The sequence below is a fragment of the Callorhinus ursinus genome, unplaced genomic scaffold (genome assembly GCF_003265705.2).
Source record: "Callorhinus ursinus isolate GAN/ISIS: 27379988/994484 unplaced genomic scaffold, GSC_fseal_2.0 scaffold39, whole genome shotgun sequence".
NCBI classification, from domain to species: Eukaryota; Metazoa; Chordata; class Mammalia; order Carnivora; family Otariidae; genus Callorhinus; species Callorhinus ursinus.
Window position 1 is genome coordinate 2,815,271 of NW_027397101.1, and position 25,034 is coordinate 2,840,304.

The window sequence follows — 25,034 nt, forward strand, 5'->3', positions numbered from 1 at the left end:
ATCAAGAGAATGCTAGTGTGGCTGGAGCAGAAGGAAGGAGAGTGGCATGAGAGAGGGCAGGAGGTGATCAAGGTCTGAGGAGCCACCGCCTCGTGGACCATGGTTGGATCATGCTCTAAAGTATGGTGGGAAGCCAATACAGGGTTTTTAGTGAGAGAGTTACACCATCTGATTCATATTCTTAAACGACTACTCTGGCTTATGTGTGGAGAATGGAATGGGAGCCGTAAGACCAGTTATAGGGCCCTTATAGTACTTCCTGAGGGAGCTGATGGGGGTGAAGGCAGAAGCAGTAAAGATGCATGAAAGTGTGGGATGGGCACCTGGGTGGCTCAATCAGTTGAGCATCTGCCTTCAGCTCAGGTCATGATCCCAGGGTCCTGGGATTGAGCCCCACATCCGGCTCCCTGCTCAGCGGAGTGTCTAATTCTCCCTCTCCCTCTGCCTGCTGCTCCCCCTGCTTGTGCTCTCTCTCTCTCTCTCTCTCTCTCAAATAAATAAATAAAATCTTAAAAAAAAAAAGATGCAGGAAGGTGGACCATTTTGACACCTATGTTAGAGATAGCATTGGGTCAATTTGCTAATAAATTGAATCTGTGACTATTAGGAGTGGGTAGGTGGGGGAAAGAAAGAACTTGAACAAGGTGGGTGGTGAGGCCATTAACTGAGGTAGGGAGGCCTAGGGGAGAGGCAGATTGGAAGTTGGAAATCAAGAATTCTATTTTGGCCATTTGAGATGCCACTTAGAAATCCAAATGAAAGTGAGAAGTAGGCAGGTGAGCTAGCCTTTTGCCCTGTGGACTGGTCACTGTTGGACTGGATCAACTAGGAAATGAGTATAGAGAAGAGAGGGAGTCTGGGCCCTTGTTTAGAAAGTTGGAGCAATGCTTCCTTCCTGGTCTGACTTAAATATGGTCTTCACTAGGGCAGAATGAGGTTAGGGCAGATCTCTGTTGCAATGCCTGGGATCATCACTGAGTTGTAAACACCACCTTCTTAGAGGTAAGATGGCTGATGAGGATTTTCCAATGTGGAAAAGCCCTCCAATACTAAAGAAATTGGAAGAGGTGCTTTAGTGACCTCACCCCTCCCTCCAAGACTAGCTGGTTTCTCTGAGCCTTAGCTTCATTCCAGTGACCCTGGAACAACTAAAAATGAGCCCATCTTCTTCCCCATCCTGCCCTTGTTTCAGTGACTCCCACCATCATTGTGCTGAAATATGTAGCACAATGGGGCCCGCCATGATGCTGAGATGCTCCCGGAGCCATTGGGCAGTTGGCCTGAGAAGTTTGAGTGAAGCCAGTGCTCCCTTTTCTCAAACTTTATAGGCATATGGAAGGATTCATTTTGTAATTGCCAGATGTTCTTCTGTTATCTATGAGGAAGACAAATTCTTTTTGTTTTCTTTGTTTGCATGTTACACACACACACACACACACACACACACACACACACACACACACACCCTTCCTCCCATCTAGCTGCAAAGCAGAGAACACCTTTTCTTTGATTTTCATCCCCTGTCCCGGGAATGCAGACCAAGCATGGCAAATTTCCAGTCAAAGGAGTAATTCCTCCCAAAGCTGTGATGCAAATGATGGGGTGGTGATAATGACGTACACTTGCAGAGTGCTGTGCGCTCTTCGCTGTTGGCGCACAGGGCAAGCACCTCCGCAACCTGTCCAGCCTTCCAGCAGCCTCAGGCCACATTTCCCGCCCTTCCGGCGAAGAAGATGAAAGCATTATCTCCTCCCCAGGGATGCTGTGGGAAGTGCATGGGAGAATCCACTGTGTGTGGGCGTGTAGTCTGAGTTGCTCTAAGATGGGGGAAAAAAAATGGAAGTATAAAATAAATGCGTTAGCAAAGTCTTCTTTGATCTTACTTGGTGATTAAATAAATCCATATTATTCACTCAATACAAGCTTCTCCTACTAATTCCCTCAAAAAAACTATATTCAAATATATTGTGTCTATATACATCTATTTACACAGACACACTGCTACTCTTGCTTCTTATATGCAATTATACACAAGGAGGCTGTAGGTTACATGAATATTGAATATCTAGAAATCTTTTTTGAAGTCCTACCCTGTGTCAGGGTCTAGGCTAATCAGTACTACTGATTCAAAAATGAATAATGCACAAAATATCTTTTCTTGTGGAGTTCACTGTCTAATAGTAGATACAGACTTTTAAACAATCTCATTCTGCTTATCAAGTACATTAGGAATTTTTTGAGGTTTAGAGAATGTTTGGAGGAGCAATTCTATCTGGCAAAAAAATAGGTAGGCCGAATAAAGGCCCCCAAATATGTCCACATCCTAACCCCTGACGCCTGTGGATATGTTACCTTACATGGCAAAAGGGACTTTGCTGATGGGATTAAGGATCTCGCCTGTGGGGAGATTGTCCTGGATTATCCAAGTGAGCCCAAGGTCATCACAAGGGTCCTTAAAAGAGGGTGGCAAGAGGATCAGAATCAGAGAAAGATGTGAGGACAGAAGCAGAAGGTAGAGGGATGTGTTAGGACATGGAGGTGGGGGCCACAAGCTGGGAATGTGGTGGCCCCAGAAGCTGGAAAAGTCAGGAAATGGACACGTCCCCTGACGCCTCCCCAAGGAACACAGCGCTGCTAGCATCTGGAGTTTAGACTTCGAACCTCTAGAACTGAGACAGAATAAATTTGTGTTGTCTTAAGCCACTGAATTTGTGGTAACTGGTCACAGCAGCCATAGGGAACCAGTGTAGAAGGTTAGGAGGGGTTGCCTGCAGGAGAGCAGACTTAGGTTTGAAAACTAAGTAGGATGTTTCTGGAAGCCAACACCGGGGTGACACGTTGGGGCAGCCAGGCAAAGGACCACCTCAGCAATGGGTGGCACTGTAAAAGCACACGTGCTAGAGAGGCTTCGCTTTCATTTCAGTTGTGTTCTTGATGGTAAGGCAGTGGAGGGAAGGATGAGGTGACTGACACCGTGGAAGGCCTTCAATGGGGCCTATCAGTTACCTATGGCCACAGTCGGGCCGTGTAACAAACCACCCCAACACCGTGCTTCCAAACACGATCTAGCTATCATTTCTCACCAATTAGGTCATCTGGGTGGTTCTACCAACCTGAGCAGACAAGGCTGTTTTAGCTGGACTTGCTCAGGTGTGTGCAATCAGACAGGTTGGCTGAGGGCTGGTTGGTCCAGAGTGGCCTCAGCTGGGAGGTCTTGGCTCTCCTCCACGTGTCTCTCACATCCTTCCAGGGGGCTAGCCTGGGTATGTTCTCTTAGGAGTAGCCAGGGTCAAAAGAGAAGCAGAAGCTCACAACACCTTTTTCAATCTGCTGTTGCTTGTAGATTGCCACCGTCCCATTGGTGAATGCAAGTCACATGGTGTATTAGTTTGCTAGGGCTGCCAGGACAAAGTACCACAGATTGGGTGGCTTAAACAGCAAAAATATATGTCCTCACTATTCAGGAGACTATAAGTCTAAGATCAAGGTGTTGGCACAATTGATTTTTCTGAGGCTTCTCTCCTTGGCTCGTGGATAGCTGTCCTCTCCCTGTGTCTTCACATGATCTTCCCTTTATGTGTGTCGAGGTCCTAATTTCTTCTTCTTCTAAGGACACCAGTCCTACTGGATTAGGGCCCACCCTAACGACCTCATCTTAACTTACCTCTTTAAAAGGCTGTATCTCTAAACACAATCACATTCTGAGGTACTAGGGGTTAAGACTTCAACATATGAATGGGGGTGGGGAGGAAGGTAGTCACAGTTCAGCTCATGACACATGGCCAAATCCAGAGCCTTGTGAGAGGGGAGTATCAAGTATCAAGGCCATGGACCCTGGGAAGCATGAAAATGTGGGACCATTAATGCCATCGATGTACCACATGAACTGAGAATTTTGCTTTAGCTCCATTAAGTGATTAGAAGTCTGCAGATTTTTAACTGGGAAGTATAATGATTTAAAAAAAAATGTGTTTAAAGAGATTGTAGTTCCAAATATATTTTTTGGTATACAGAACACTATTTGCAGAATATGAATAAGGGTGGATTCTAAATGTCATGGCTCTGATTCAAAATACTGATTTCAGGTTTCTATTGCAAAATAGCCCCAAACTTACGGCTTAAACAACCACTTTCTTAGGTTGCACAGTTTTATGGGTTCGGAACTTGGGCTGGACCAAGCTAGTCCCCTTGGAGCACCCAAACAGAGCGTTCCAAGAGAAAGTACAGTCTTGTAAGGACTGTGCCCAGAAACAGGAACAGAGTTACTTCCACTACACTCCATTGGGCCAAAAAGTCACAGACCAAATCAGTCTACTCATTTCGAAAATCCTGTTGCTTCCTCAGGAAAACAGAGTCTGAGTGGCTGGGTTTACGTTATCCTTTTTGCACATGTTTGAGGAGGGCTTTGCAAGAACATGAACAACTCTTCGCACCTGTGTGGGACAGTACTGGATCTGCAAGGGGGGTTGGTAGCCTGTTCTCAGTCCTGCTGTTGATTCACTCTGGAGGACTGAGCCTAGGCATTGCATCCAGACCCAGCGTCTCGGAGCGTGGGCTCTGTGCTCTTGGCCGCTACCAGCCGCAGTGGGCTACCAGTCTGTCTCTGGGGTGGAAAGAATGACGCGACCGACCTTCTGGCCCTTCCTTACTGGTGCTGTTATTCTACCAGCCCCCTCCAACAAAGGAGTGAGGGGCACAGGAGAGCATTGTGCCAGTCCCTCTGCCCCATGAGAGCCTGGGGGGTGGACCTCGCTCCTGAAAGGATTCTCCTCTCTCCCCTCTCCTCTCAAAAGTGCTCACTTCCTCAGAACATCCTCACCTGACTTCCCCTGCTCAAAGGAGAAATGCGGTTAATCTTCCCAGTATACACACCAGAACTTAGATCTTGGGTTGGTTTCCCCCAAAACGGACTGTGAGACGACGATCCAAGTGCAAGAAGTGAACCTGGGAGGTGATTGCAGGAAGCACCAGGAGTGCAGTGGGGAAGGGAAGGAAGCCCAAAGACAGCATGTTAATGAGCGGATCGCTCTTTTGGGCAATCAAGGCTCACTCTTGCTGGGGACCTCTGGGGCTAGGGCTGCTGTAGAGCTCACCTCAGGGTGGGCCCATGCACAAGGTGGGAGTCAGGATAATATTCAGCTTCCAGCCCCATCCATTATGCTGAGGACTGCTCTCAGGACAACTCCCCTGCTTATCAAGCCTGCCCCCTGCGTGGGCCTCACAGCCTGAACAGGCTCAGGCAGAGCGCAGGTGCTCATGGGAGGAAGCTGCCAGCACCCAGGGCAGGAACAGTTAAGTGTCAAGGGGATAGGGGCAGGACACCAATAGGATCTACCAGAAACTCATACCCAGGGACCCACATTATACCTCACATCTTGGCTGTTTTTACCAATTACATCGCTGAAATATTTTTTTACCAGATAAGAAAAAAAGCAAAATTTGAATGGCATGTACATCTAAGCAAAATAAAATACACTGAAATGAGTTGGAATATTACAGAAATGTATGCAGTCAAAAATAAAAGTCACTCTCATCTCTTTGCTCCTATGCCCCATTCCACAGAGGCGTCCACTCTCTTAACTGTTTCTTTTTTCAATGGTTGGTTACAATCATCCCTCTAAATCATATACTTAGACAGAAGGTCCTCATTATCCAAGTACAATCGGCACCAGAATAAAAGGCACTTAAAGTGAATCCATTTAAAACAGAGATCAAAATTTCACAGTAAATGGTGATTAGGAGATTATCTTGAAAACTGAAACTAAAATTATAAAAATAAGTGTGTTTTTATTTAATAAAACTTGTATTATAATGGCAGCTGGGCACTAGTTCTTAGAAAGAGCAAAGAAGAAATCAAGCATTTAAAGGGTTTGGGGAGTCATTTTTCAGGCAAAATTGTACAATAGCAGGAGACGACCTCCTTTGTTCATATTTGACTTTCACGGTTCAATCATAGGACGGTTGTTTTTGCCAAGAGCATTCGAAGATTTCATAAATGTTCCCAAGGACTTCTCTTTATTCTGAGATATTAAAATTCATTTCCAAGCGACAGTACTATTGGCATTCTGGTCAGCTTTTCCCTTCCCAGTTGTTAACCCCCCTCTTCCTGCCAGGCCCTCATTTGCCCTTGGCTTTGAGCGTGATTCATGCAGCTGTGCTTCTTACTTTAGAGTTTACATGAACCCCTACATCTTCTTTAGGATTTTGATTGAATTAATGTAGTAAGTGGAGAACCACAACAGTCAAGAAGGGAGGGTGTTGGGGAGGGTGGCTCAGTCGGGTAAGTGTCTGCCTTCAGCTCAGGCCATGAACCCAGTGCTCGCTCCCTCTCTTTGTCAAATAAATAAATAAAATCTTTAAAAAAAAAGAAGGGAGGGTGTTGGTGGGAACTAATGTATCAACATTCATATAATTTTTAAGTATATGCATACTTTGACAACTTTTGATTCTCTGTACAACCTCATAACTACAGAGACAGGCATAATGAACACTCAGATAACAGGGGCCACTGTACCTCCATGTCTTATCAGCTTTAGACAGATCTATTGACATTCCCACCATGAAAGATGGGACATTGTTGCCCTTGAACTGCCTGCTGTGTCCCTACCCTACACCTCTTGATTTTTGCCATATAATCTTCAAGTTCTTCTAGGTTTGCCTTTATGTGTTTTTTTAAGATTTTATTTATTTATTTGACACAGAGAGAGAGCATAAGCAGGGGGAGCGGCAGAGGGAGAGGGAGAGGCAGGCTCTCCGCTGAGTAGGGAGCCCGACGCAGGGATCTATCCCAGGACCCTGAGATCATGACCCGAGCTGAAGGCAGACGCTTAACCAACTGAGCCACCCAGGCGCCCCAGTTTGCCTTTATGTTTTTAGATACACTTCAACTTGTATCTCCTGGCCCAGAGATCTCAAACTGCATCCATTGACTCTGCCCTAAGAACCACTGCCTTAAGCCCCCAGCAGAGCTTGCCCAGTGCACTAAGAGTACAGAGGCAAGTGCCGGAAGTCAGGCCTCTGGGCTGCTGAGAAAAGGTAGCCCTGCCCAGGGGTGGGCCCTGCTGCGCCTGGGGAAGGGCAGCGCTGAGCCCCAGGGCAGTTGAAATTTACCTGATTCAATCTGGATCTCTCAACCTGGTCCATTCTCAGTTTCAAGGGGAAACAGATAGCCGATTCCACCAAAGAGACATATGCATGTGCAGCAGAGAAAAACATCTTTGAGGTAATGATCTGTTAAAAAAAAAAAAAAAAAAAGAAGAAGAAGAAGCTAATGTTGATGAGAATTTTTAAACCAATGTACCTAGCCTGTAAAGGGAATTAAGCCTAAAATCTAAAAGAATAGTAACTTCCAGGGCAGCAGTCTACAAACCTGGGAATACATCCCAAACACCTGATGAGTCCAATTTCCAGGCCCCACCTCTGATCTCTGGGAGTGGGGCTGGGGAGTCGGGCTTTTCATCAGGATCCCCAGGTTTCTGATCCTTCTGGGGACCCCGCAGACCAAGGCCTCTGAAGGGCATTTAGGAACAGCTTCTGCAGAGGTGGTCAGTTATCCTGGCTAAGCCACGGCACAGGGAAGTCAGAAGGGGGAGGAAGAAAGAGGCCACCGATGTTTAGTGGGGGCCTCTCCCATGCCTGGTGCAGGACCAGGCCCTCTACGTGCACTATCCCCTTTAATCCTGACAACACCACTATGAAGTCTTTGTGTTCCCATTTTACAGATAATAAATCTGGAGCTCAAAGAGGTCAAGCAAGTCATCCGGGTCATTTAGCTTATAAATGGTAAAACCAAGATTTGAACCCACGCCACGTGATTCAGCAAGACCATTTCTGAGGACAGAAGTGCAGAAGAGGGTATTATGGGCTGAACTGTGTCCCCTCAAAATTTATATTTTGAAGTCCTAACCCGCAGTGCCTCAGAACAAATTTGGAGATGGACGTTTTTAAAGGGAATTCAGGTTAAATGAGGTCACAAGGGTGCAGCCTAATCCAATAGGACTGATGTCCTTATAAGAGGGATGCTCGGGTATAGAGGAGAGAGCAAGTGAGGACTCCGTGAGAAGGCGGCCATCAACACACCATTACACTGGCCCCTCATGGTATGCTCTTGGAAAACTTCTGGGGTTTAAATCTACTGTGGGCTCAGGCCAATTTGCAGATGCAGAGGGGCCACAAAGAGGTGTGGGGCATGAGCCCTGATGACCCCGGGCAGCCAGACAGGCCCAGATACCTAGCATACGAGGGAGAAGTGGGTAGCTACAGCGTGGAGAGAGCTGACTTTGGCTGGGGCACTAGCTTTGTGGAGGACCTTAAAGGCTAGGCCATATTTAGACATGGGGAGACAAGGGCTGGGAGACCGTGGGCATACTTTGCTAAGAGCTAGAGGTTTCATTTGGCTTTGACGTATTACGGCAGGTCGTATTTTCCAAAGATGATCCCAACAACATCTCCCATGGGCCATGGTCTTCTTCTCTTCCTTTGAAGAGTGAGGCGGGTACCCTGTCTGTAGCCCCTGGAGTGCTGTGTCAAGGATGATATGCCAGATTTCCAAGGCTAGACCATGAACGGGGTTACAGTTCCTGCCCTGGGAGTGGGAACACTCACACATGGACTCCAAATTCCCATTAAGAAGTCCTACCCCCTAGCGTGAGAAGCCACTCCACGTGACTCCTGATCTCCTCCCAGCCTGTTCGGATGAATCCAATCTCCGTGTCTTCGCAGGGGCCACCCCAAGCCTGCTGGAGTAGAGGTAGGCCGACCTCGTGGGCCCTTTAGCAGTGGGCGTGTGAAAGGATTGTTGTCTTTCCTCCTGAGGTGAGGGTGGTCATTCCCTGGACTCTGTGAAACTGGGACATGAGTGTGGGAAAGCGGCATGGCACAGGTTCTTCAATGAGCTTGAAGCCAAGTTCAGTCTCAGGGCTGGAACTTAGGAACAGGCAGTAGGAACCTACTGGAAGCTCTGTTGGAGGGAACAGCTTACCTCAGGCTGTGCTTTTAGAAGAAAAATCTGCAGCAAAATCTAGGACAGGGTGGTGGGTGGAGGCTGGAAAGTGGGGTGGAGACTTTTTCTGGCTGCTTTAGAAGAGGCACAGTCTCGGGCGAGCATGGCCGTGGGAACTGAGAGAAGGGGCCGCTGCAAGGGGTGCTGCTGTGCAAGGCTAGAGAGTTCTTCGTCCCCCAGCACTCCCGGCCCAATCGAGATAACAGAGCCCCTGCAGGCGTGCTCTGGAACCCGGCTGTTACAGTCTTACAAAAGCAGGGTTTCTGTTTTGAATACACCCAGCGTTCCTCACCAACCAGTGGAGTAATAAAGCACAGAGCTGGTTTCTAGTGAGACTCTGTGCTATGTGGTTGGGTGGGGCACCAAGGAAGAGCGGTCCGAGGTGGTCATCAGGCTTTGATGTGTGAGGGACACAAGGGCCAATGGCTGTGAAAGATCTGGGAAGACAGGCCACAAGCTCCCTCAAAACACTAAAGTAAGATTGGCCTGCTTTACAGGCTACCCTTGGGGGATACCACCATGGGGCTGCTGTGGGACAAAGTACCCACCCACCCCCCAACGCTGTGAATGTGTTTTTCATGGAGATTCTGCCTTTTCTTCCACGGTCAAGATGAAGTTCATCACTCAGAAGTTTTAGTATCTTAAATTCATACTATGGTGTAAATGACTGACACACAAGCATTTCCTGAGTGAGAATTCCGAAGCAAAGAGCACTGGGCCACATGAAGATATTGGATTGCTGAAAGAGGTAGAATGGGAGGCAGACAAAAGAATGCAGAAAGTGGAGCCTGGCAGTTAGAGCTCATTGACCACAAGCTTGTATTTAGGTCTGGGTTTGCCTATAGCTAGAGCTCGTCCCCAGTACAAGCCATTGTTAATGGCCATTGTTGGTTCTCACTGGTTGAGTGTCAGTTCTAAATTGTCAGGCGTCTCTTCTGATTGGTTGAATGTCCATTATGACTGGTTGAGCATCTGTTCTGATTGGCCATTGTGAAGGTCACTTAAGGAGGCCAGACTCCAGCCCCAGGAACAGTTCCTGGGCCCCAAGTATGGAAGACAAACAGTCCAGTTCTGTACCTCTCTGGGGCTCATAGCCCCACCCTCCATGTGCAACCTGCGAGTTCTCCATGACCCATTTGTTTTCAGGAGCTCTCTTCCTCTCCCTTGTGGTCCTCAAAGGCACTCATCTCTCTTTCTTACCTTAGCAGGGAAGCCAAATGAAACCTCTAACTTTTAGCAAAGTATGCCCACGGCCTCCCAGCCCTGGACCCCAGAGTCTAAATATGGCCTAGCCTTTAAGGTCCTCCACAAAGCTAGTGCCCCAGCCAAAGTCAGCTCTCTCCACGCTGTAGCTACCCACTTCTCCCTCGTATGCTAGGTATCTGGGCCTGTCTGGCTGCCCAGGGTCATCAGGACTCATGCCCCACACCTCTTTGTGGCCCCTCTGCATCGCAAATTGGCCTGAGCCCACAGTAGATTTAAACTCCAGAAGTTTTCCAAGAGCATACCATGAGGGGCCAGTGTAATGGGAACGACATGTACTGGGGGTGTGTCTGTTGGCAAAACACATCTCTGGCAAGTTTATCAGCCTCTGAATGCAGCCCTGGCCCTGGCCCAGCCCCAGCTGGCAAGCTCTGGAGAACAGGCTGGACTAGCTGGACAGCGTAACTTATGCTGTCCTGGCCCATACTCCTGCTCCTGGCTCCTTAAATACGATGCCCTGAAACAAGCTCCACCCCCGTCGCCCCTCGCCTTCTGAGCTAGACAGACATCACCTCCAGGCCTGCATGGAGCAGGCTGGCACACAAAGGTCTTGCTGTACAAAGTCTGGGGTCCCCTAGAGTCTTGGATCAGTCTTGGATGTCTTTTCTGTCTGGGCAATGGTATTCATGTGAAGACTACGGCCGCTCCACCTTCTTTTTAAATTTTTTCCAGCTTTATCGAGGTATAATGGATAAATAAAATTGTAAGATATTTAAAGTGTACATGGTGATGATTTGATATATGCATACATTGTGGAAGGATTACCCCCATCTAGTCCACCTTCTTGACCAAGATTGGCAAACTACCCCTGGGGGCCAAACCTGGCCTGTCACTCATTTTTATAAATAAAGTTTTATTGGAACACAGCCATGGCCATTTGTTGCACGTTGTCTATGGCTGCTTTCCCACTCCAGTGGTGGAGTTGAGGAGTATGACAGAGATTGTATGACCTGCAAAGCCCTAAAGTTTTTACTGTCTGGCTGTTTACAGAAAAAGTCTGCTGATCCCAGCTCTAGATACTCATAGCTGACCTCACCATCCCTCACCAGGAAGGAAGAGCCCCAGTTGGCATGTTCAACCTGCGACTCAGCCCAGGAGTTCAAGCAAGGGAAGAAAGTTTCCAGAAAGCCCACAGGACAGAGTCTCACATTACATCAAATCAAAGGCATAACAAGAAACAGACTCCTGGAACTACCAGGCCACCCAGCCTTTTCTTCTCCCCTCTCCCCTTGTAGAGATGGGCAAGCTCTTTTTACCTGCCTCAGCTAAGAGCTGGGATTAAAACTGTATTTAAAGAAAACCCAGAGAAACAAAAAAATTGGGGTGATCTCAAAAATTCAGGGTCCAGTTCCAATCAGCTCAGTGAGAACTATCCATAGACCCACAGCCCCCCTCAGCCAGGCTGGAGAGCAGTGGCCAACTGGCAGCAAAACCTGCGTCCCCAGCATGAGATTCAGGTCCGCCACCCCAGGTCCTGGTTGTCTGGGGTCCTTTTTCATCTCAAATCACAGCTGACACCATGGTCCCAAGACCCCTCAGATGGGACAGGTACATCCATTCTTGTTCGCCACAGTGAACCACCCACCAGGTGACTCTTTACAAAGAGACACCTCTATTGTTACCCATCCACAGCAGAGAGATGAAGACCCTACCCTGAGGCCAAGAAGGCTCACATGCTTTCCTTCTCAGGTGACCAACTTGTAGCCTTTTCCTTAAGGAAGGAAGCTTGCAGAATTCTATTCCATAAGGCTTTCAAATAATGAGGGCCAAGAAAGAATCCGTCCCTTGCCACCTTGAACCTCAAGAAAATTATATTTAAATCTCCCAAGCCTTGTTTTCATCTTCTGGAAATGGGATAAAACTGCCAACTTCAGATGGTTAAATGACATATATGAGGCCCTCACCAGAGTGACCAGTGCAAAGAATGAATGAGGGCTTTGAACAAATGGGAATAATGACATCTCTATGGCAGGGGAAGTTCTGGTCACCGTACCTCCTGGGATTATGCCTCTTTCCTTCCTTTGTCCTTTCTCATTCAATTTATCCTCATTTATACCCACAGAAATTTCTTTCCCTTTTTATTCCATTCTCAAGGCAATAAAGAATAAAAGATACACTTGTAAATTAAATTTATATTTAGTTAATTATATTATACCAAAATACAAAATTTGGCAAGACCGCCTTACATTCCCACTTCCTTTCTTTCTTCCCTCAGACCAAAATTAGCCCCCACGTACGCAGCCAAATTTATTAATTTCCTATAAACATATGTATGCATACCTGGTTTGCACAAAGAAGTAATAAATAAAAATTTTTAAATGCTTGAACTGAGTGGCCAAAGACTAGAGTTCAAGTTTTTGCTTTGCCCACAGATATACAGTGTGACCTTCAGAGAGTCATTTGACCTCCATGAGTCTGTTTCTACATCTCAACATAAGGGATTTGGACTAAATTCTATTCTGTCTGGCCCTATTGTAACATTTGAGGAAAAACGTTTGGGTTCTTAAGTATTCTTGGAGAATTGAGACTTTTATCATTATGTAAGATCCCTCTTGATCTCTGACAACTTTCCTTGCTTTGAAGTCTGTTTTGTCAGAAATGAATATAACTACTTCTGTTTTCTTTTGGGTGCTGTTAGTGTGGTGTACCTGTGTTCATTCCTTTACTTCTAATCCGCATGTGTTCAAAGTGAGTTTGTTGCAGGCCACATATAGCTGAGTCTCACATGTTCATCCACTCCGGCAACCTCTCTGCCTTTAAACTGGTGCATCTAGACCACTGATGCGCAGCGTGGTTACTGACAGAGAGTGATAGCTACCATATTTGTTACCGTTTTCTAGCGGCTGCCCTTGTTCTGTGTTCCCATTGTTGTCTTCTATTTCCTCCACTCTTTTGTTTTCCTTGTGTGGTTTTATTTTCTTTTAATTATTCATTTATTTTAGAGAGAGAGAGAGAGCATGAGTGGGAGGGGCAGAGGGAAGGAAGAGAATCCAAAGTGGTCTCCATGCTGAGCATGGAGCCTGATGCGGGGCTCGATCTCATGACCTCGTGATCACAACCTGAGCAGAAACCAAGAGTCGGACGCTTAACCGACTGCACTACCCAGGTGCCCCTGCTTTGCCTGGTTTTAACTGATCACTTTATATAGTTTTGTTTTCTTTCCTTCCTTAGTGTGTCACTTGTACTTCATTCTGTACTTTTTTAGTGGTGGACTCAGATCATGCCTCATACTCACAAGAGCCTGCCAGCTCAACCTCATCTTAACAGCTATCCTCTGCCCGCAGGACTCAGCTGCATGTCTCTGCAGACTAGGCTTTTGTACTCAGCTGATGGGACCGTAAAACCCTGACCCGCACGTAAAACCTTCTTCTTGAGCTGCTATAGCAATCTGGGTAACTGAGAATTCGGGCAGATATTTTTATCCCAAACTTTCAGTCTTCCTCCCATACAAAGACTTGCACAGGAGTGGCCAGAGCCGCCTTGTTCATAACAGACCAAAAACTGGAAATGATTCAAGCAAGCAATAAGCTGTGAATGGGTAAAAAGAATGTGGTATGTCCATACAATGGAGTGAAAGCAAACAGACTGCAGATACACGATGAGACATGGATGGACCTCAAAAACATTTTGCTATGTGAAAGAAGCCAGACACACAGACTGCAGAGTGTGTGATTCCATTTATAAGAAATGTCCAGAAAAAGGCAAATCTAGACAGACAAAGTAGATTACTGGCTGCCCAGAGAGCAAGCAGGGAGAAATGGGGATTAACAGTAAATGTGCATCCGGGATCTTATTAGGGTGACAGAAATGTTCTAAATGTGATTTATGGTAATGATCACACAACTTGGTAAATTTACTAAAAAAAAAATTCATTGAATTGTGCCCTTGAAATGGATAAATTAGATGATATGTACGATATGTCTCAATGAACTTTTTTTTTTTAATTCTAAAATTCACAAGCCTGTCTTTTAAAATACTTTTTGAGTGACTCTGCCTCCCAGCCTCGGTCAATCAGTAGAGTGGACCATACTACATTTTCAGCTAATTATTGCTGAAGATTTTACACTAAAGTTGCAGAAGCCTCAAATAGAGAGCTAACATCCTGAATCCCACAAGACCTCCCCAGAAAGCTTTTTTTTATTAATACGTCTCCGGCTTCAACACCCCTGCAAGGTGTCCATATTTCTGTAAATTGGGTTCTAAATTAATCAGAATTTTTATCATTTTTCCTTCTTTTTTCCTCCCGAATCTTGCCTGGGGAAAGAGAGTCAGACCACCAAAAGCATTTGATGCAATTCCAGATGGGGGTCCTATTCATTGCTACACTCCCCATCACTTAGCGCTTAGTAGGACCTCCATATTTGTGAAGCTGTAGAGAAAGGCAGGTTGTTTGTATTCCATTTGGGAAACATTCATGACCCACTTCCAAAGCACCTCCAAGTGGAGTGGTTGGCTAAGCACAGCACCAGTGAGTCAAATTTGTATTTGCAGGAGAAACAAATAATTCAAACAGATCAAAGACTCGATGTGATAATTAGAAACATGCTCCTGGCTGTTCACACACTGGGAAGATCTCCGTTCTCCAAGGGAGAAACAGCCACAGGCACTATTTTAAAACTGTCCTCATTCCCCGCCCCCACCGCTTAGGTTCCCTCTCTTCCTTTCTTTTTTTTTCCTCGGGGAGGGGAGGGGTTTGGAGTTTCTGCTCCCCATATTTGCAACCTAAGGATCGGTCTTCTTTCTCAGCCTGTTGGCCTCTCACACAGCCTTTAAGACAACCTCAAATGCCACATGGTCTGAGAAGCTGGTCTTGGTCCCTCGGGGCTCTGGCTCGTGGCCTTTGGAGCACATCCTCCTTTGTGCTGTGTTGAGCACCTGGGGTGAAGCTGCGGGTTCCACCACCGGGCCGTCGCTCCATGACGGCCAAACCTGGGGCACTCATCTCTGGGCCTTCACTCCTGCCCCTGGCCACACAGTGTCTCTCCCACTCTTCCAAGGACCACCAACATGCCACAAGAGGCCAACATGTCAGCCTCTTCTTCCCCCCAGACTCACCGAGCAAGGATAAACATTCAGAGCTAATATTCCCTCCACCCCCAAATCGTGGCCCGCTGCCAGTTCTCACCTGCTCCCCTGGAGTCAAGAAGAGGGGACCCCCTTCCTCTCTTTCTTTTTTGAGATTTTATTTATTTATTTGACAGAGAGAGACACAGCGAGAGAGAGAGCACAAGCGGGGGAGGGGCAGAGGGAGAAGCAGGCTTCCCACAGAGCAGGGAGCCTGATGCGGGGCTCGATCCCAGGACCCTGGGATCATGACCTGAGCCCAAGGCGGATGTTTAAGGACTGAGCCACCCAGGCGCCCCTCCCCTTCCTCTCTTTAAAGTGAAGGCCTCTCTCCTACCTTTTCCCACTTCCGGTTTCATCAAGTATCTGGCATCTCCCCTAAAGCTTCAACCTCTCCCCCCTGTACTTCTTACCTCACCTCCCAGCAAACTCCAGACGACCCCACCTTGATCCCACCCAGGCGCATGCTCACGTGCTGGCCCACATGGGGCGTGCGACGCACAGCAGTGAGTGGGACAGGAGCAGAGGAAGTGAGTAGACTGGGGATGACCCAGGAGGGATTACCACTGGCCTCCCTGAGTCTCTGTGCTCCACTTTCTTTCCAGGCCATCTCCTTCCCAGCTAAGGCTCAGCTAGGCTCTACACCACGCTCACAGGCCACCCCTAACTCAGTTTTCCCCTGCAGGTTCTGCAAGCAGGTAAACATCAGGCCTTCTCTTTCCATTTGCCCTTTCCCTCCCATCCGCCCCTCCAGGCCCATCTCCTTTAACAGCATCACGTCCCCCACCTGTGCCCATACACAGATGCTCAAGACTGCCCGTATTCAGTCACCAGCCTGGCTTCCCAGCCTCCAGAGCAATCCTTGACTCCTCCTCCCCACCACCGCTTTGTTCACTCCCCAAGTCCCTGATGGGCCAGTTTAGAGAGCCCACTCCTGCTCCCACGGACTCCAGCCTCCTGTGCAGGTGGCATTCCATCACGTCTCCTGCTGATAAGCCTCACTGGCTCCTCATCACTCAGAAATCAACATCACAATCCTTGGCTTGGCATTTGAGATCTTCTCAATTCATTATCCTAAGCCTTCCTGCCATCCCCACGCCCTGCATTCCAGCCACACCAAACTGCTGGCCCCTTCTTACCCCCACCAGGCCCGCCCCAGCTCTGTACCTCTACATAGGCTTTTCCCCTTCTCATCTTTCAAGATGGGCTCCAGACCAGCCGTTCCAGGCCCCTTCAGGCGAAGGATTATTTCTTGATCCTGGCTTATGCATCACAAACCCGGGGCTACATTTTTGACAGGTGCTGGGCCTTGAATTCAAAATTTTTCTGGGAACTTTGGGGGGACAGGGGCGGAAGGGGAGCTTTTGGCTAAAATGGGAAGTTGTTCTCACAGTTGGCACATGTATCAGAGACAAGATACCGAGGGCTCCCTGGAGCAGAGACGGTGACAGGGCAGGAGAAAAGTGACCACCTGGGTCGTGCCAGTCACTGCCCCTCGGTGCCCCTGCCACCGTGAGCCCAGCAGAGAGAACACCAGCAGTGAGCTGACACAGCCTCAGGAGATGTGGATGTTGGTGTCGAGTGCCGGAGACAGTGACCCCGGTGGTAGCACAAGGACATCTTGACATTTGCGTAAGGCTGGTTGTGCGTTTCCGTGAGGCAGGGCTGGGCGTGCAGACTGCCCCATGTCTGCTCCCTGTGCCCTGTCACCCCGTTTCTGACGCCCCACGGGGAGAAAACCAAACAAAGGTCGAGCCCAAAGTTCCCCGAGACTCTCATTGCCAGGAGAGTCCACTTCATTTGGAACTTGTAACCACCATGCCTTTCAACAGTGACGCTTAATGAACTGGGGCCTGAGAAATGAGCAATAAACTTTCTGGCCTGCTTAATGGAGTACCCTCTCTCTTGCTCCAACTGCAATAATGTGTTTTATTTCCCCACTTTTTATTAGCTCCCAGCTAAAGGCTGTGCTACATGAGCCCCCGTGGTCTTCTTTTTGGGAGCAGTGGAAAGCTCATGCAGTGGTAAACCAATGCCATTGAAAATGGGATTTCAAAACAAAACAAAACAAAAAAACAAAAAACATAAAAAAAAGAAAGAAATAGAAAGAAAATGAGATTTTAGCAATGACAGTGGTTTGCTGTCTTTGATCTTATAAATGCAATCTCTTTTCCTTTTGTATTTGTTTGGATTTATTAAGTTGGATTATGTAAACTGGCAGGGTGTTTTTTTATGAGACTGGTGATGCCAATGTAAAAAAAAAAGTTAAAATCTTATAATCACATAAAACAGATTAAAGTGGGGGATGCACCACAGGGATATTTCTGGGATGCGTCTGAAAGTTGGATTTCTGCTCTGTTTCCGGAGTGTGGCTTTCTTTTGAAATATCTTTGCACTAGGCTTAAAATCATCAGCAATTTTTAATTGGTGGCAAAGATTTGGTATTTGCGGTGGGAAGGGGAGAGGGGGCAGATAGAGAAGGAGAGGGAGAGAAGCAGACAAGGAGAGAGGGAGAGAGAGAGGTGGTTGGGCATCAGGCATCATCAGGGACTTGGCTGTTAGCCTTGGTATAGCCATTTCTGAAGCCCCTGAACCAGGCTGAGCCTCAGCCTCCTCAAAGCCTCCTTATCTCTGGCCTCCACCATCCCAGTCCAGTAGGTCTGGACTCCATCAGCGCCAATGAGCTCTTCAAAAGTGGGACATTATAGTCTTTATTGCATTTCCTGGGACAGTAAACATAGAGGCCCCCTTCCCCCACCCCCCAATTGGTATGAATTATATATGAATATCTCTACATGAAATAATACTTTGCATATCCAGCGCTAGTTTGAATATGGACTAGACGTCAGATGATATCATGAAATTATTGATACTTTTCTTAGGTGTGATGATAGTGGTGCGGTTGTTAGGAAAATTTAAATACACACTCCTATAGAGCTAGATAAATCCTATGTAGCAAAATGTAAATACTTGAATCTAGATGGAAGTATGTGGGTGTTCATTGCACTATTATTTCAACTTTCTCACAGTTTGAACATTTTCTTTTTTTAAAAAAGATTTTATTTATTTGAGAGAGAGCGAGAGAGAGCACAGAGGGGGAGGGGCAGGGGAGAGGGAGAAGCAGACTGTCCGCTGAGCAGGGAGCCCGACTTGGGGCTTGATCCCAGGAACCTAAGATCATGACCTGAACCAAAGGCAGATGCTTAACTGACTGAGCCACCCAGGCATGCCCCAATGTGCACATTTTCATAACAAAAAAAACACAATTCGCAAACAGCCAAATAAATACTATTATTATAATAATCAAATGCTTATTAAACCATAATTTATAATGAGAAAAAATCTATTACATGAAGATTTCCCATGTCAGGATATGCTAATCATTCAGAAATCTAAGAGAAGATGCTCGCAGAAAGTGCCCGCTGTGCTCTGGAGGGCGGGGGGTGGGGGACTGGGGGGGCTGTTGAGCGCGCAGACTTCAGGGAGGGCAGTTCTGGACCATTCTTCATGGCATTTCCCCAGCAGTTCCACTGCAAAGGGGTGAGCCTAGGCAGATTGGAAAACAAAGGGGGCAAGATGCAGGTCTAAGGACGTTCCATGCAGCACAGTTTATAAGGGAAAACACAATTGGCACTAACCAACTGTCCCCCGGGGGGCTGAGAGAGCCCCACGGTGGAATGATATTCAGCCATCACCATTTAGGATATAGATCCATATAGGTTGCCCCCGAAAGCTATCGTAGTTGAAAAAGGCAGCTTAGATAATAGAAACAGGGAGACATTAAAGCTCTTTTTTTTTTTTTTGGTCTTTACTCTTTGTTTCCCCCCAAATTTTAAGATTTATTTATTTATTTATTTGAGAGAGAGGGAGAGAGAGCACATGAGAGCAGGGGGAGGGTCAGAGGGAGAGGCAGACTCCCCACTGAGCAGGGAGCCCGATGCGGGACTCGATTCTGGAAGTCCAGGATCATGATCCTTGAGCCAAAGGCAGTTGTTTAAACAACTGAGCCACCCAGGTGTCCCTGTTTCCCGAAAAATTTTAAATGATCATTTATTATTTTTGTAATCAGGGGCGAAATGGCCAGATTCCATTTGGGAACCAAAGGACACAGGCCGGGTTCCCCAGGGTAAACCAGTGGGGCACAGCGCTCGCGACTTGCCCCGCCCGTCTCCAGCGAGAGCGCCGAGCATTCTGGCCAGAGCTCCCTGGCCGCCCGGAGCGGCGGGGGAACATGTCCACCGGAACCCCTTCTGGGCATTAACGGGTTAACCGAGTGTGCAGTTCTCAGGCTTCTCGGGAAGAAGTGCACGCAGTGTTATTCTTTCTCTCTCTCTCTCTCTCTCTCTCTCTCTCTCTCTCTCTCTCTCTCTCCAGGCATGCCAGGCTGCATTTCATAGTTTGATTGAAATTGTGCCATCCAGTCTGTCTCCACAAACAGATGAAATATTCTGAGCTTCCAGCATTTGGAAGCACACAGCTTGCATCTTTCGAAAAAGAAAAATAAACACCGTGTATGGTAACAACCAAGTCATGATGGATCCAACACGCCTGCGATGCAGAAGCCCTTGCGCAGCCCGAGCGCCTTAATGCAGCCAGGTGAGGACGGGCCAGCCATGATGGTGGGCAAGGCCGCTGCGATGGGGCTCAGGCTGCGGCGTGGGAAACATGCGGGAGCTGCGTGGGGACGTGCCACCGGGTAGGGCGCCCTTATCTGGTCACGTCCCCACCTTTCCAGAAGAACAAAAGGCACGCTTTGTTTATCCCAATGGCGACTGTGGTGGCGTCCAGCTCCTGGACGCTTCTGGTCCAAGCTTCTGGTCACGACTCCTGTCATTCGGGTTCACCCCTTCCCCACCCCAGACATTCCCCGGCTGCCCTGGGACTGGAAGGAATCAGAAACCACTCATGTGCGATTTTCCAGCCCATTTCTCACCATGGCCGAGTGGTGGTTCTGCAAGCGCGGTCTCTGGACCAGCAGCATCCACACTTGCAGGTGCTGGTGTCAACTCCAAGTATGTAGGCCCTGGCCCAGACCTACTGGAGGCGGTGGGCCAAGGGCAAAGAACACATGCCAAGTGAATCTGGGCCCATTGACAGACTTTCCCGAAGGTTCTATGGTGTCTTTTCGGCCAGAACTGTGTTGTTCTCTGCAAGGGAGATGGAAAATGTAGCTTTTTGGTTGGGGCCATTGCGTTGGGACACATACACATACGTCCCAGTAAATGAGGGTTCTGTGGGCATGGAAGAAGGGAAAGAAGGCTACTGGGAATGCCTGCTGCCGTCATTTTGTGCCTCTTGTTCATCCTTCCTCTCTCCACCCCTCTAACAAGAAGACTAAGGAGAACTGGTCCACCATCTACACATGGGCAGACTGGAAAGTCTTGGAGTCATCAGCTTTCCTGAAGGTCAAACCCAGGTTGTCCCTGATCACCTTCGGCATTAAGGGCAAGAGAAAGTAACTTAGTCTTTTCTCATCTTTGGATAACGCTCCATCCCTTGGCATAGACGTAGAGAGACGTCTCTATCCTTAGAAGAGTGTCTTTTTCCTCACGAGTGCACTTTCTGTGTTTGGGAACTACCCACGTCACCAGCGTTCTCTCTCTGTGCCACGAGGCTAACCGTGTGACACCTCACTGCACCCTTTAACCCCACCATGGCTGGTCCTTGGTATATTCAAGGTTCTTGACTTGCTTTGATGGGACAGTTTGTCATTGTACTTGCAGTGCTTAGTAAAGCTTAGCAAGTCCCTGTAAAGGATGTCCATACAAATCCCTTGTGTTCCAGTCAACCACTGCTGCATAACAAACCACCTCAGAACGTGGCCTGAGACAGTAACATTATCTCCCATAGTCTGGTGGGTTGACGGACCTCAGCTAGAGGTTCTCACAGAAACTCTCACGCAGTTGCATTCAGATGTCGACTGGGGGCTGCACCACGTGAAGGCTCAGCTGGCCTTGCCATGCAGGTAGCAACCTCCCGGGGCAGGTGCTTGGTGCTGGCCATCAGCTGAAAGCTCAGCTGGGGCCAGAGACTGGAGTGTGTTCCCACAGCTTCTCCATGTGGCTTGGGCTTTGTCCCAGCATGGCGGCTGGGTTCCAAGAGGGAGTTTCTCAAAGACAAGCATTCCTAGGGGCCCACACAGAAACTTCAAGGCTCCTTAGGACCCCATCAGAAGTCCCAGCCACATTGCATGGGTCAAGCAAGTTCCTAAGGCCAGCTCAGATGAAGGAGGAGTGGAATCAGATGCCATCTCTCAATGGGAAGAGAAGCAAAGCAAAATGTGACCATCTTCAGTTCACCATGCATTGTTTAATCAATAAGGAAACTGAGGGTCAGGGAGGGTTTGTCCGTAGCTCCTCACAGTAATGGCAGACTCTGAACTGACACCTCCTTCCATCCATCCCACTCCAGCCCAGCAATCTCCACTGCTGCTGAGCAAGGGGACACAGTAGTTTCTGTTGAGAAACAGAATCATTATCCTAACCAGAGGGGCGAAAAAACACTTTACAAGATCTCTCCCTATTTCAAATATGATAGACAGCTGTGGCTGTCCATGAAGGTTGAACACTCACTTGTAATAAAGAAATAGCAATAACCTCTTGTGGCCACTCAATTCAGAACTAGATCCTGGAGAAATTCTCAAAGTATTTGTGACAAGTATTCATGGAGCCTCTGTATTTACTGAGTATTTTTTTAAAATAGACCATAAAGAAGATCTCTACCTGTGGGGGGTTATATTCTAAGACCAGAAACTGAATGAGTAAGTTGTCTTAGAAAGCAAACTACCCTAAAGGCCTCCCTCACATCTTTCTCAGATACTCCAGCATTAACCAAAAATAGTAGGAATTTTTGCCAAAGTGACCTCCTAGTGATGTGCCCAAATCAGGTCTCCAATGTTTCCACAAGTTTTGTCTGGCCACATGGCCATTCACATAAGAACTACAATTCCCAGCTGCCCATGCAGCTCAATTGGCCTTGTGACCACATTTGGACCAATGGGATGTGCGCTGTCTGGATCATGACCTGAAAGGGAAGGGGCAGGCCCTGCCCGTCTCTCATCCCCTTTCTGCTGACTCAAACACGGATGTCCTGGTAGAAGCTAAAGCTGCCATGTGACACCCACAGGTTGGAAGCCCTCCATGAATGGCAGCGTGTGGCCACCCTTGACGCAGGTTGCCAGTGTTTAGTCCTCATCTCTGTCCCGGCACACCTGTAGGAGAATTTCTGCCCATTGAGTTGTGGGTGAGCATTTCACCCGCGGATATGAGGCCACTGCCGTGACCAACAAGAAATGTTCCAGTAGTGGCTGGTGATCAGCCTGAGGCCCAGATGAGGACAGCACCCCTTTGCTGACCCTCAGTGGATAGGGAGCATAAAGAGGAAATAAAACTGTTGTTTTAAGCCACTAAGATGGGGGGATTGTTTGTTACTGCAGCATAACCTAGCCTCTCCTGACTACTATACCAGCCAACAAGACAAGAGGGATCCTGGGTCCTTGAACTCACGGCACCACCATTTCCCCTGCACCACTCACACCGGTCAGAGAAAAAATTCTTATCTTTTTTTATGGCATTATTACTTTGGCTGTTCTTTGGCAACCAAACCATTTATTTACTAATATAATTCTCTATAAGGAATCAAATTTTGGAAGGCACTCAGCCCCCTGGTAATTTAAAAAAAAAAAAAAAAAAAGGAGGGGTGAGGTTGGGGGTGGGCAGCAGGAAGCTGAACTTTTGAGTTCCGATCATATCTGCACGTCCAAGTTTGGACAAATGGAGTTCAATCCCACAAGGGAAAGCCAGGGTCAAATAGTCCAGTTATCCCAGCTATGGTAGCCAGGGAGCTGGGGTATGTATCCACCAACCCCTGAGAGTTACTAGTTGAATGAGACTCCTGGGAAGTTAATATTTCAGCACTTTAGCCTGACATATTGGCCGCAAAGTTAAGGCCGAAGGGAGAGAAGGCCCTCCGGTGAAGCGGCGAGGATACTGGCATTGTTGCAGGTTGGGCCTGTGAGGCCTGAGGTGGTAAGAAGAGATCTAGAGGAGGTGGCCAGCCCACATGCCACGTGCCTCTAGGCCCCCATCTCCATCCTGAGCCTGAGCAGGAGCTTCTGCATGCCGGGGTTGACAGGGAGGGCATCCTCAACCCAGCAGAGTTGTCTGAGTGAAGGCCCCCGCGCAGCCCAGCCCCCACTGCCCTCTCCAGCTTTCTAGAACATTCACTCCTTCCACATGGTGCCCTGATCACCATAGGCACCGGCAGCTTCTCCCAAGCTCCGTGCCCATCTCCAACCTTCTGCATAACCTGTTCCTGCTGCTCAGAATGTTCTGCTCTGGCTTCAGAGTCTGAAGTTCACTCTGAGGTCTCAGCTTAAAAACATCCTTTGCTCTAGAGAGACTGGCCTACCCACGCCAGTGCAGGTGAGATGCCCACCTTCGGGGCGCCCTCTGCCCCATCTCCCCGGCTTTCCCCAGGCTGCCGGGCCAGCGTTCTGTGGGGCGCGTCCCCTCATCCTCCAGGCCACGGCCCCAACGCTAGAGCTTGGTCAGCAGATGAAGCAGCCAGGTCAGCAAATACCAACAGTAGGCAAGGGCCTCATCCCTACAGGAGGGAACCCTGCTCATCAGGATAACTGACCCACTGACCCCCAGCATGAGCGCCAGATGGGTCATTTGGGAAGCTCTTTCCGCCATAAAAAGAAGTCAGTGGGATAGAGGACTATAGGAGTAGTAAGCAGAAGAGGGAAGGAAGCTGGGTCCGTTTCCAGACTTTGCACAATAGTCGAGAGGTTGGTCCCCACCCCACCCAAAGCTGACCACCACGCCCTCCCTGAGAGGAGTGAGCAGGCATGACCTTCCACACCAGGCTCTGAGAGCAAGGTCTTGACTCTCCCTCTCAGGGCCTGCTTTGTTCCCTTCTGCCTGGGAGTTGGCTGTGTGTCCCCCAAAGCAATAATCGACTATCTCCAGTCTCCCCAGTATAGACAAATAAAGAAGAAACCCAGGCGATGGGGCAAAAGTGAAATAAATGGTAAAGAATACAATTCTCACCGAGAGGCCAACCGACGATCAGAGCCTCCCCGAAAGCCTGTTGCCTTGCACCTAAATACCAAAGCAGCCCCAGGGGGTTCTGGAAGTGCTGGCCAAGAGAGGCGACCCTCCTCTATCAGACAATTTCCAACCCCATGGGAGAAACCCAGGCCCTGAAGTCCCCAGCCATTGCACAGTCAGGACTGCACTCACCTGCAAATAAAACCCCCATTTCCCGAAGACAGGTGAACCCCCCACTCCCAAAGGGAACAGGACATCACAGCCATACTCTTTCTCCTTCTTCCCCGCACACACCCCCCCCCCCGTGACTTTATTTCTCCTGTGTGCTTTTCCTCACTTAAATATGGTAGGCCAGAGGAGTTTGGGGAGATCTTTGTAACATGTATTCCCTCGTAAACAGTGGGGGGCAAAAACATGCAGATGGAACAAAGTCAAAGGAAAGGAGAGACAAGAGTTAACACTAGTTTAACCTAGGATGTACCATGCGCTAAAATAGCTGCTCTCAGGGGCGCCTGGGTGGCTCAGTCGTTAAGCGTCTGCCTTGGGCTCAGGTCATGGTCCCAGGGTCCTGGAATCGAGCCCCACATCGGGCTCCCTGCTCAGTGGGGGCCCTGCTTCTCCCTCTGCTGCTTCCCCTGCTCGTGCTCTCTCGC